The sequence below is a fragment of the Phragmites australis genome, chromosome 21 (assembly GCF_958298935.1).
Source record: "Phragmites australis chromosome 21, lpPhrAust1.1, whole genome shotgun sequence".
NCBI lineage: Eukaryota > Viridiplantae > Streptophyta > Magnoliopsida > Poales > Poaceae > Phragmites > Phragmites australis.
Genome location: NC_084941.1, coordinates 5373107 through 5386233, shown reverse-complemented (window position 1 = coordinate 5386233; position 13127 = coordinate 5373107). Strand labels below are relative to the sequence as shown.

At 42.0% G+C, this 13127-nt stretch overlaps 1 pseudogene; it reads right to left on the bottom strand.

Moving 5' to 3' along the window:
* Nucleotides 1-69: 69 nt before the first annotated feature.
* Nucleotides 70-12783, bottom strand: LOC133904070 (protein NRT1/ PTR FAMILY 6.3-like; annotated as a pseudogene).
* Nucleotides 12784-13127: the final 344 nt, after the last annotated feature.

Below are 13127 nucleotides of genomic sequence, written 5' to 3'. Positions count from 1 at the left end.
GTGTCCTTTTTTTTGAACGGACCTCCTTGGTGTCCTTGACTGCATACTTAGTATTACTAGTAAGAGTTGCTACCCAGCTCCCTATAACCAAAAGTAAAGAATTCGATTAAAAAATCAGTTCCAACGGATTCTCTATGTAGCTATGTATCTTTATCGAGCCCCCAAGTAGCTCCCTCCACTCGCTTCTTCTAGCGAACCCATCTCGCTCGCTATCCGCCCAGGCCCCACACGCATCGCCTGCCGGAGGAGCACGCAAAGCACACGAAGGACCATGTCGACTGCTTCGCGCGCCGGCTGGATCGAGTTCATCGGCTCCCAAATCGACTTCCTCCAGTGCGGGATCGAGCTCATCGGTGTCCAAATTGACTTCCTCTGGCACATGATCGAGCTCATCGGTGCCCAAATTGAGCTCCTTGCTTCCGTAACCGAGCTTCGCCACCTAGCTCATACTCCTAGCTGCTGGATTTGAGGTCCCCATCACCCAAATCAACCTCCTCGTTGCCGGATTTGAGGTCCCCATCACCCAAACCGAGCTCCCAGCTGCGGGATTTGAGGTCCCTATCACCCAAATCATGTCCCCTCCAACACGCTTGAGCTCCCTGCCGCCCAAACCAAGCCCTCTGCTGCCTAGACCGAGTTCCCCGTCGCCGGAGACGAGATAGACAAGCGTGTTAGCAAGGCAGAGCCCGGTGAGCATCCAGTAGAAGTTGTAGAGGCGGCCTTGGTTGAGGTCGTCGACAATCCAGGGCTGGTGGTCGCCGGTGACCTTGTGCACGACGGCGACGAGCTGATGAAGAAGTCGAGCGAGAGCGTGCTAAGGAACAACCCCGTTGAAAGTCCTTGATGTCAACTAGAGGAGGGGTGAATAGTCGTTTCTGAAATTTAAAACTCAGCAGCGAATTAGATAGTGTCCGCAGACTCCGGCTCAATCCAAATACTCCGGATTTCGGAGTATCCGAGTTCACCCGGACTATTCAGACTATACAGGAACTCAAAATCAAAGTAAGTTTAAGTGAATCTACTGAGGTCTACGAGTTACCACTGTATCTATAAGATGGATATGTTCTTCTCAACAATAATCCTGAACTCAAATACTCGCAAGCAACAATATTGAGGCAAATCCTCAAATAGCAATTTAAATGAATAACTTGCAAGAAATTAAATGGAGACAAGATTTGATTCCAAAGTTCGGCCACCTCACAAAGAAGTGCTTACGTCTCCGTTGAGGAGCTCACGAAGAGCCGGGTCTTTTTCAACCCTATCCTCACCCAAGCGACCACAAAGATCGAGCTAGGGTTCTTACTCAATTCGTGGGTGATACAAACTCCCCGTGGCACTCCACAACGATTGAGTGCTCTACGGGTGACCTCTTGCCATCTAAAAGCACAAAGCTTCAAGAGAAAAAGATTGCAAATCGCAGCTTGGCAAGAACTCAAAATGCTCAAAGATTTTCTTGTTGCTCTCTTGCTCCAAATCTCACTCCCCAAACCAAACTCACAAATCTTAGCACAGATTGGGCACTAGAGGGGTTTGGGAGGGCTATTGAATGCTCTAGAGAGTGTGTATGCACTGGTGGTTCAGAAGCAATAAATGAGAGGGGTGAAGAGGTATTTATACTCTTCCCCAAAAACTAGCTGTTACTATGTTATTCAGACAGACTCGGAGTATCTGGGTTCACTCGGAGTCTCTGGGTAGCACAGAAAATCACACACCTAACCTGTCAGAACTAGCTGTTACACTGACCCGGAGTATCCGGGTAACACTTGAGAAAAACCGGGTAGAACACTAGTTCGGAGGATGCCCGGAAGATCCAGAAGCATCAGGACTCGGAGACTCCGGCTAAAAAACCTTGGCTAACCGAGAGCCTTTCTCGGAGTCTCACTCGGAGACTCCGGGGACTTAACAACATCCGGAGTATCCGAACTAACTCGGAGACTCCGGACTTAAAATTAAAGCGAAATCGAGAGCTCTTCTCAGAGTCTCACTCGGAGGCTCCGGAACATTTGCACAGTCCGGAGTATCCGGGTTATCCCGGGAACTTTGGGCTCAGAATTAAAGCCAAACCGAGAGCTCTTCACGGAGTCTCATTCGGAGACTTCGGAACACCTAACAAAGTTCGGAGTTTCCGGACCAACCCGAAGACTCCGGAACGAGACAACTCTACCCTATTTTCTCGGTGTTCGTGAGTGATGGTGTCTCTCAAAATTGGTTTTCACAAAATACTTTGAGCACTGAGACACTACCAAAACTACAAAAAGAATCCCTCTTTATAGTACGACATTCCTAAACTCAAATTCAAAATAAAACTGAGTTGAACTCTATGAGTTTTTTCATGTCGCTTCTCCTTTCTTTTTGAGAGACATTGACTTCTTTTAACTTTTTTCAACGGGACTAAAACATGTTCATACACTTGATAAACCTATTAGTCCCTTAATCGTTTGTCATCAATTAGCCAAAACTCACAAGGGGCCTAGATGCACTTTCAATCTTCCCCTTTTTGATGATTGATGATAACCCGATTAAAGCTTATAAAAGATAATAGAATTTAAAGCTTTTAAATTTTAAGATATTTGGTGAGCTCCCCCTAAATGTGTGCACTGTCTTGAAATTAGAATTTTAGAATAAATACACATATTTAAAGAAAATTTTGCGAGAGCTCCCCCTATATCTTAGAATTCGTGAGGTGCAAAGTGAGTGAACATTTTATATACGTGATGCATATGACATGATATTTCACAAAATCTAAGAAAGAGAGAAACAAACATTACATCAACCAATTCATTGCATCACACTAGCACAAATATAGTCTTATGAATTTAAAAGTTCTACTAAAAGCACACCACATAGTTCATTACAATTATTACATATGTCTCAATTAACCCACGGAAACGATGAAGGGATTAAGAAAGAAGAAAGACAAGACACATCGGATTTCTCTCCCCCTTTGGCATCAAGCACCAAAAAGAAAGAGAAGCAGAATAAGGAATTAGCCGCTGTCTTCCTCATAATCGTCATCGCCACTATCATCAGATCCGTCTTCATTGCCATTTTTCGAAGAGCTTGCTTCGGCTTCTTATATCTCCTCGTCCTCATCGGTCTCCTCATCATCTTGAGCATGGGAGGGACCTTCAGCAGCTGTTTGGGCTTCATCATACCAAGCCCAAGAGTTCTTGAACTCTGGCTCACTCGCTTCTTCTTCATGAATAATTGGAGAGCAAGGTGGCTGAATACCAAGGTGAGTGTGAACTTCCTTCTGCCTTGCTTCAATTTTCCTCATCCTAATTTTGGTCTCTCGAATCTGAGTGGCATTGTGAGTGCAGACTCGAAATATTGCCTTGAGTGCACTCTTGATAAAAGACTGAGAGCCCCGAGAGGATGGAACACACTGATGAGCCATTTGTTGTGCACTGGGAGCTGCAGGTGGAGGAGAGGGTGGAGGAGATGACCGAGAGCTCACAATTCTCATCCGATAAGGTTCGTGCTTCACCTCCTTGAAGAATTTTTTTTTTTTGTTACCCTTTCAATCATATGCATGATATAGGGCGCATATGCACAACTTTTATTGGGAGTATATGAGGTAGCATGGATTTCCTCCCAAACAAAGTCTATCACACTGAAAGGTTCACCCGTATTAGACATCTGAGCTAGAAGGTTTCTTGAGATTCCTTGGACATTTGTCACATCACCTCCTTTTGGATTTAATGTGAGACAAAATAGACTGTTCAAATACTTGTAGTAGGGCTTCGTCCCTGTTGTTGTGCCATGTATCACCCTTCCTTAATTCAAATACATAAAATCTATATCATCAGGTGATAACTGATTCTCATTGTGTATCTTGGAGTTGTGCAAGTCACGTACGTCGAAACCAAAGATGTGAACAAAGGTTTGATATGAGATTCTATATTTCTCTCCTTCAATCATTCAGAACATGGACCGATTCTCTTCATGATCATAGGAAAGTGTAGCATAGAATTGGGCAATCACTTCTACACTCCAATCACATTTCAGACTCATAAGATTCTTAATTTTCTTTTCTTCACATGTAGCAATGACAGCCTTGAATGTTTGATCATTCTTATGCTCCATATACTCCCAATCAATCCATTGTATTGGAGTGATAGTATTCTTCTTGGTGAGGATCACGCTTTCATAGAAGTCGGCGTGAAACTCGTTCCAAAAGCGTGGGTCTGTCACGCTCTTCTCATATTCATAAGGATCTTCACCTCTATCCTTCTTGCACTTAGAAGCTTTCTTCATATAATCAATCATTCTTCTTGAAATTTCATGTGCTTGGTGAGCTCTGTAGGGCCTGTGTAGCTTCAGGGGTGCTAACACAATGTTCTCTTCCTCTATCTCATCATCCTCATGGATACTAGAACCGGTATCCACGTCTTTTCCTTTACCACGGCCTGCTGTTACAGGAGTTGTTCCCCTTGGCCTGAAAGTGCCTCTTCCTCTCATGGCTTGTAACTTAGTCAATCCGCGAGGCACATTTTCTGATTGTGCCGGCTCCTCGATCCGAATTACTCTTGATTCAACATGCTGAGTAAGAGCATCGCTTTGACCTTGAGCTTCAGAATCACTTTTATGTTTCTTCCTCCTCTCATACCCATATCCCTTGTTTCTATCCATCTCAAAAGACCTGAGATATACATGAAAGATATATAAGAGAAGACACAAGGGTTGGTTGAGCAAGAATTTGGAATTGAAGGAATGCTAAAAATTCTGATAAACCTGGAGTATTCGGGCCAACCCGAATATTCCGGGTAGCCCGACTCCGGGGCAAGAAATTGGGGATTGCGTTATTCTTCTTCCACATTTCAAAAACCCTTCTAGGGATTGATTCTAGGGACCATAAGGGACATCTTCACCGAAGGAATTTGATTATAGACCAAGCTATTTGGAGACCGGGTGAAAAGTACCTTTTAGGGCTAGATGAAGCACGGAGATTCAATCTGGAGGGAAGGTCGGAGATTCCGAGCTAGGGACGATGAAGAATCCAAGAACTTCGCCAAAAATCCTTGGGCAAGTCTTGAAATCACCGGAGCTCTCTTCTTGCGGTGAGGGGAAGGAAAAAGAAGTGAAAGGATGGAAGAAAGAGGAAAACTGACGGGGTTTCCTGTATAAGCTGGGTAACCCGGAGACTCCGGCCTAACCCGGAGACTCCAGGTGGAATCTAGAGTCCAAACCGAAAGGTTGTCCCGGAGGGTGACCCAAACCCTACAGGTTGAGTAACAGAATCCGGATACTCCGGGTGGACCCGGAGACACCGAGTTCTGTCAACTCAACAGAACCAGAAGCTTACGAAACAGTGTCAGATTCCGGATACTCCGGCATAGTCCGGACATTCCGGGATCTGTAGATTTTGCAAATTGAGCTAGGAGCTGAGATTCGACGGGGAGAAGATTATGGGACAATTGATACATATATATTTACCACTTGTGATCAGCTAACAAACATCATTACATAACTATGATCACAAGTAGCAAATTATGATCCAAAGATCAAAAAATCCAAATTTTTCAAATATTGCACACAAGAGTTTTGAAAACACTATCTATAAAAATTACAAATCTACAACAATCAATTGTATGCAATATATCAAGCCACGTTGCGAGAATCTAGGATATTGAGCTCACATCTCAACTCACAAAACCTTCGCTCATCTAATGGCTTTGTGAGGATATCGGCTAGTTGTTTTTCGGTTCTCATATGGCGAATATCGATATCCCCATTGGTTGAGTGGTCTCTCAAGAAGTGGTGACGTATATCTATGTGTTTAGTTATTGAGTGTTGTACGGGGTTATTGGCTATTTTGATGGCACTCTCATTGTCACACAAAAGTGAGACTTTGGTCATGTTGTAGCCGTAATCTCTCAAGGTTTGCCTCATCCAAAGTAGTTGAGCACAACAAGCGCCCACAGCAACATATTCGGCTTCGACGGTGGATAGGGCTATGGAATTTTTTTCTTGGATGACCAAGACACCAAGGACCTACCTAAGAATTGACAAGTCCCGGATGTACTCTTCCTATCCACTTTACAACCGGCATAATCGAAGTCCGAATAGCCGATAAGTTCGAAGGATGAACCTTTAGGGTACCATAAGACAAGGTTTAAAGTATAAACTAAATATCTAAGAATTCTCTTAACGGCCATTAAATGGCACTCCTTTGGAACGGCTTGAAATCTTGTACACACGCACACACTAAGCGTAATATCGGGCCTAGATGCACAAGGGAAAGTAAAGAACCAATCATGGAATGATATACCTTTTGATCCAGGGCCTTGCCTTCTTCATTTAGGTCGAGATGCCCATTTGATTGCATTGGAGTCTTGATGGGCTTTGCATTCTCCATATCAAACTTCTTAAGCATATCCTTGATATACTTTGTTTGACAAATAAAAGTTTCTTCCTTGAGTAGTTTGATTTGAAATCATATGAAGAACTTTAATTCACCCATCATTGACATCTCGAACCTCTTGGTCATAATCCTACTAAATTCTTCACAAAACATCTTGTTAGTAGAACCAAATATAATATCATCGGCATATATTTGGTAAATAAATAAATCATTATCGATATTTTTAGTGAAAATGGTAGAATCAACTTTGCCTATTTCAAAGCATTTCTTAATGAGAAAATCCCTAAGGCATTCATACCATGCTCTAGGTGCTTGCTTAAGCCCATAGAGTGTCTTATGGAGTTTATACACATAATGAGAACATTTGGGATCTTCAAATCTGGGAGGTTGCTCTACGTACACCAATTCAGAAATTGATCCATTTAGGAAAGCGCTCTTCACGTCTATTTGATATAGCTTGAAATCATGGTGAGTAGCATAGGCAAGTAATATACGAATTGATTCAAACCTAGCTACGGGAGCATAAATCTCACCAAAATCCAAACCTTCTATTTGCGTGAAGCCTTGAGCAACCAACCTTACTTTGTTTCTTGTTACGATCTCGTTCTCATCTTGTTTATTGCGGAAGACCCATTTGGTGTCAATTACATTTTGGTTTGGTCTTTCCACCCATGTCCAAACTTCATTCCTCTTGAAATTGTTCAACTCTTCTTGCATAGCTATTACCCAATCCGGATCATCAAGTACATCTTCTACCTTTAATGGTTCCAAAGAGAAAACAAAAGAGTAACATTCGCAAAAATTTGCAATTCTAGAACGAGTCGTTACCCCCTTTTATATATCACCAAGTATGTTGTTCACATGATGATCTCTTTGGATACTTTGATGAATTCTTGGGTGTCGCACTTGAGATTGGGGTTGAATGTATTATCCTTCATCATCAAGAAACTTGTTGTAATCATCATGAATTTGATCTTGACCTTGTTCTTTATTTTGATCTTGCATAGGAGTTGATGTCGATGGCTCTACTTAAATTGATGAAGATGGTTGACTTGGGTCATTATTGGTCAAATGTTGCTCTTTTCATTCTTGAGGTTTGATTTCTCCAATCTTCATCTTCTTAATTGCTTCACTTGGAATTGCTCCACTTGGGAGCCGTTAGATTCATCAAATGTCATGTCCCGCGGTTGTGTTGAAAACACGATAGGCGTAGGCATTTGATCCATAACCAAGCATAAAACCCTCATCTACTTTAGGAGCAAATTTAGAACTTTTTGTCTTCTTATTAAGAATAAAATATTTTCTACCAAAAACTCTAAAGTATGATACGTTTTGTTTGTTACCGGTTAAGAGTTCGTAGGCGGTCTTCTTCAAGATCTTGTGGAGATACAATCGGTTGCTTGCATGGCAAGCGGTGTTGATGGCCTCCGCCCAAAATTAATCTAATATCTTGTATTCATCAAGCATGGTTATTGCCGACTCTATGAGAGTCATATTCTTCCTATCGATAACCCTATTTTGTTGAGGGGAATAGGGTGCCGAGAACTCATGCTTTATTCCTTCTTCATTGAGAAATTCTTCAATTTGAGTGTTCTTGAATTCGCTTCCATTGTCACTTCTCACTCTCCTGATCTTCACATCAGATTCATTTTGAGCTCTCCTCACAAATTTCTTGAATATAGCTTGTGTTTCACTTTTGTCATGCAAAAAGAATACCCAAGTGAAACAAAAATAATCATCAACAATTACTAAGCCATATTTGTTACCGCCAATGCTTATGTAGACGATTGGTCCAAATAGACCCATGTGAAAGAGTTTCAAAGGTCTTGTTGTCGTCATCACATTTTTGACGGGGTGAGGAGCTCCAATTTATTATCCCGCTTGATAAGCACTACAAATCCTATCTTTCTCAAAAGAAACATTTGTTAGTCCTAGGATGTACTCCCCCTTTATGAGTTTAGATAAATTTCTCATGCCAACATGGGCTAATCGGTGATGCCATAGCCAACCCATACTAGACTTAGCAATCAAGCAAGTTTTAGGCCTCACTTCATCCGTTGAAAAATCAACAGGATAAAGTTTACCCTTCAACTTACCGGTGAAAGCTATTAAGATATTCTCCCTTCTAGAGACGGTCACACCCTCATTAGTGAAAAGACAATTATAACTCATCTCACATAATTGTGACACGGATAATAAATTGTAACTAAGAGATTTAACTAACAAAATATTAGAGATAGAATGATCATTTGAGATAGCAATTTTACCTAGACCTATTACCTCTCCTTTTCCATCATCACCAAAAATGATGTTTTCATGTGATCCTCCATTTTCTTCAAAAGATGATAACATACTCTTCTCTCCGGTCATATAATTAGTGCATCCATTATCGATCACCTAACTTGATCCACCGAAGGAGTATACCTACAAAACAAATTTTAAGCATTTACTTTAGGTACCCAAATTTGTTTGAGTCCTTTCATATTAGTCACAAGAATTTTTGGTACCCACACACTCTTTTTCACAATTCTATCCTTTGTGCGGGCACCAACATATAGAGCAACTATTTTACCACGGTGGTTCCTCTTGAGCATGTAAGAAGCATAAAAGGATGATTGAGACGCACGAGTCTTTTGTTGCTTCACTTGAGAGGTGTGATCGGCTTGCTTGCTTCCTTTGATGAATTTTAGGCACTCCTTGCCCTTGATCACAACATCCTCATTTGTTTTGCTTGTATGCGTGTCAAATCCGAGACCTCTCTTAAGCTTGTTGTCTTTGGGCTCAATGGTCTTGTATAGTGAATCCTTTGATTTATAGGTTTTAATGCATCCATACTTGACCAAGGCATTTATCCTCTCATTCTCTTTTTTGTAAAGCTTGCAAGGATTCAATGTTAGTAGCACAAGCATTTATATCTATGTTATAGCACCAAGAACAACCATTGCGTGTGGAAACACTAGAGAGTAAGGTTGCATTGTTAGAGTGGGATGAGCTATTTTTTAGGATATTAATTTATAATTCAAGAGTTTTATGACTCACATCTAAACTTGACAACTTTTCTTGAAGCATAGAATTATTATTCTCAAAACTAGTAATTGAGCTATTGGCCAAATTTAGCTCTTTGGTCAATTTCTCAACCTTCTCCCTTTCTTTAGCAAGAAGTTCCTCGAGTTTAAGGTTTCTCTCCTTTTTAAGGATGAGCAAATCTTCTTGCTTCTCGAGGATCTCCTCTTGACCCTCTATTGTTTCCGTAAGTTCTTTCAATTTAGACATGGTATTTTTACTAAGACCTTTAAACATGCTTTCATTACAACTATCACTATCACTAACTAGAGGCTTAGGATGTGATTTTACCTTTCGCCCTTTTGCCATGAATCATGTGGGGGTGTCGTCGTTGCTCATTTTGCCAAATAGTGATTTATTGGTGTAGGGGCTCGAATGGCGATGGTGGCGACTCCTTTATCATCGGAGTCGAAGTCGGAGTTTGAGTCCCACTCCTCGCCAATATGAGCGTGACCAGAATATTTCTACTTGTATGCCTTGATCTTGTCCTTCTTGAATGGCCCTTCTTTTCTTCTTTGTCTTTGCCCTTCTTTTAGTTAGGACAATCCGTTATGAAGTGGCCAACTTCGTCACACTCATAGCATGCCCTCTTGGAAGTTCTTCTTTTGGGCATACCTCTTTTATATTTGCTATATCCTCCCTTCCTCATGAATTTCTTGAATTTCCTCACAAAGAAAGCTATTTCTTTATCATCAGAGCTTTCATCTTCACTTGAACAAGACTCTTCAACTTGTTTGCTCTTGCTTGCCTTGAAAGCTATTTCTTTGTTCTTGGAAGTGGAGCTTTGCTTAGACAAGTTCTTCACCTAATTTGCTTCTTCTTCCATGAGCTCATGAGCAAGTATTCTCCCAAGAACATCACTTGGGGTGAGCCTTTTGTAATCTCTCCTTTCCCGGATGAGGGTGACCAAAGTTGGATTTCTTGGAGCGAAGGCTCTAACTAACCTTCTCACAACCATGTGGTCATCAAGTTCTTCACTACCAAGTCATCTAATCTTGTTCACAAACACCATCATCTGATCATACATGGCTTGTGGAGTCTCATCATCATCCATGACAAACCTTCCCAATTTGCCTTCAAGTAATTCAATCTTGGATTCTCTCACATTAGTTGTACCTTCATGAGACACTTGAAGTGTATCCTAAATTGATTTAGCCTCCTCAAACACATCCACCTTGTTGAACTCTTCAGGGCTTAAGGCACTAAGTAGGACACTTGTTGCTTGGGCATTTCTATGTATGGCTTGTTCTTGTTCGGGTGTAAGCTCCATGTCCTCGGCCAAAAAATCAAGACCTACACACATAATTTTCCAAATTCTCGGATGGAGCGGTATTAAATGCATCTTCATCTTGTGCCTCCAAGCGGCGTAGTGAGTACCATCAAAAAATGATACACGCCTTGAAGGCACGGAGATTAAGTTGTTAGAAAGGGAATTTAATTTGCTATAATCAAAATTAATTTCAACTCCATTTCTATCTTTGGAGCCACCGGCTGTTGAAGCATCTCCCGAATCCATTTGTCTTCTTGAACCACCACCCGAGGTTTCACCTTTAGGACTTCTCGGGCTTTTCTCTCCGAATGCCGACATCTCTAATTCCTCCAAACGGTTAAACCTTGTAGGAGGTTAGGCTCAAAACTCAGCAACGGAATAGACAGTGTCCGGAGACTCTGGCTCAATCCGGATACTCCTGGTTCCGGAGTATCCGAGTTCACCCGGATTATCCAGACTATACAGGAACTTGAAATCAAAGTAAGTTTAAGTGAATCTACTGAGGTCTACGAGTTACCACTGTATCTATAAGATGGATATATTCTTCTCAACAATAATCCTACACTCAAATACTCGCAAGCAACAATATTGAGGCAAATCCTCAAATAGCAATTTGAATGAACAACTTGCAAGAAATTAAATGGAGACAAGATTTGATTCGGAAGTTCGGCCACCTCACAAAGAAGTACCTACGTCTCCATTGAGATGCTCACAAAGAGCCGGGTCTTTTTCAACCCTATCCTCACCCAAGCGACCACAAAGATCGAGATAGGGTTCTTACTCAATTCGTGGGTGATACAAACTCCCTGTGGCACTCCACAATGATTGGGTGCTCTACGGGTGACCTCTTGCCGTCTAAAAACACAAAGCTTCAAAAGAAAAAGATTGCAAATCGCAGCTTGGCAAGAACTCAAAATGCTCAAAGATTTTTTTATTGCTCTCTTGCTCCAAATCTCACTCCCCAAACCAAACTCACAAATCTTAGCAAAGATTGGGCACTAGAGGGGTTTGGGAGGGCTATTGAATGCTCTAGAGTATGTATGCACTGGTGGTTCAGTAGCAATAAATGAGAGGGGGTGAATAGGTATTTATACTCTTTCCCCAAAAACTAGCCATTACTGTGCTATTCAGACAGACTCGGAGTATCCGGGTTCACCCGAAGTCTCCGAGTAGCACAGAAAACCACGCACCTAACCTGTCAGAACTAGCCGTTACACTGACTCGGAGTCTCCGGGTAACACTTGAGAAAAAATCAGCTAGAACATTAGTTCGGAGGATGCCCGGAAGATCCAGAAGCATCAGGACTCGGAGACTCCGGACCAACTCGAAGACTCCGGCTAAAAAACCTTGGCTAACCGAGAGCCTTTCTCGGAGTCTCACTCGGAGACTCCGGGACTTAACAGCATCCGGAGTATCCGGACTAACTCGAAGACTCCAGGCTTAAAATTAAAGTGAAACCGAGAGCTCTTCTCGGAGTCTCACTCGGAGGCTCCGGAACATTTTTCCGGTGTTCGTGAGTGATGATGTCTCTTAAAATTGGTTTTCACAAAATACTTTGAGCACTGAGACACTACCAAAACTACAAAAAGCATCCCTCTTTATAGTACGACATTCCTAAAACTCAAATTCAAAATAAAACTGAGTTGAACTCTACGAGTTTCTTCATGTCGTTTCTCCTTTCTTTTTTAGGGACATTGACTTCTTTTAACCTTTTTCAACGGGACTAAAACCTATTCATACACTTGATAAACTCAGTAGTCCCTTAATCGTTTGTCATCAATTAGCCAAAACCCACAAGGGGCCTAGATGCACTTTCACCCGTGCTCATGGTCTTCATGCCCTTGGGGCACTCGCGGAAGAAGAAGTTGAGCTGGCCGATGTAGGCGAACGCCTCGCCGGCGCCCGCAAGGAAGAACTGCGGGATGCACTGCATTTGTGTGAGCTCGTGCAGGTTGCCACTGAGGCAACGCGCCAAGGGCACGATGACGCGATCGTACACGGGGACGGTGAGAATGATGGAGCCGACGAAGAAGAGGAAAAGGGGGAGGGAGAAAGAGGAAAGGTAGAGATGATGGATGAGGTCCATCTGTCGGTGATACATAAGAGGAAATATAGAGAATGTGGTATTGAGAGTCTGTTGGAGAGTAAGGAGATTTAGAGAAAAAATATTATTAGGAATGTTCCATATATAAGAATATAGAGAGTGAATTTTAAAGAGTCTCTTGATATGCTCTACGGGTGCACAGGAGTTGTTTGGGGGGGGGGGGGGGGCAGTGGGATTAGATCGTCAGGTAGATGGTATTTCCTAGATTAACTGCAATAATTAGGTCATCCAGACTTTCCTAATTGATGGGATTAATTGAATATGTTTTTTATGGGGACAAATTAATCGGCAATCGATTGGGGGTTTCTAAATTAATTGTGATGACG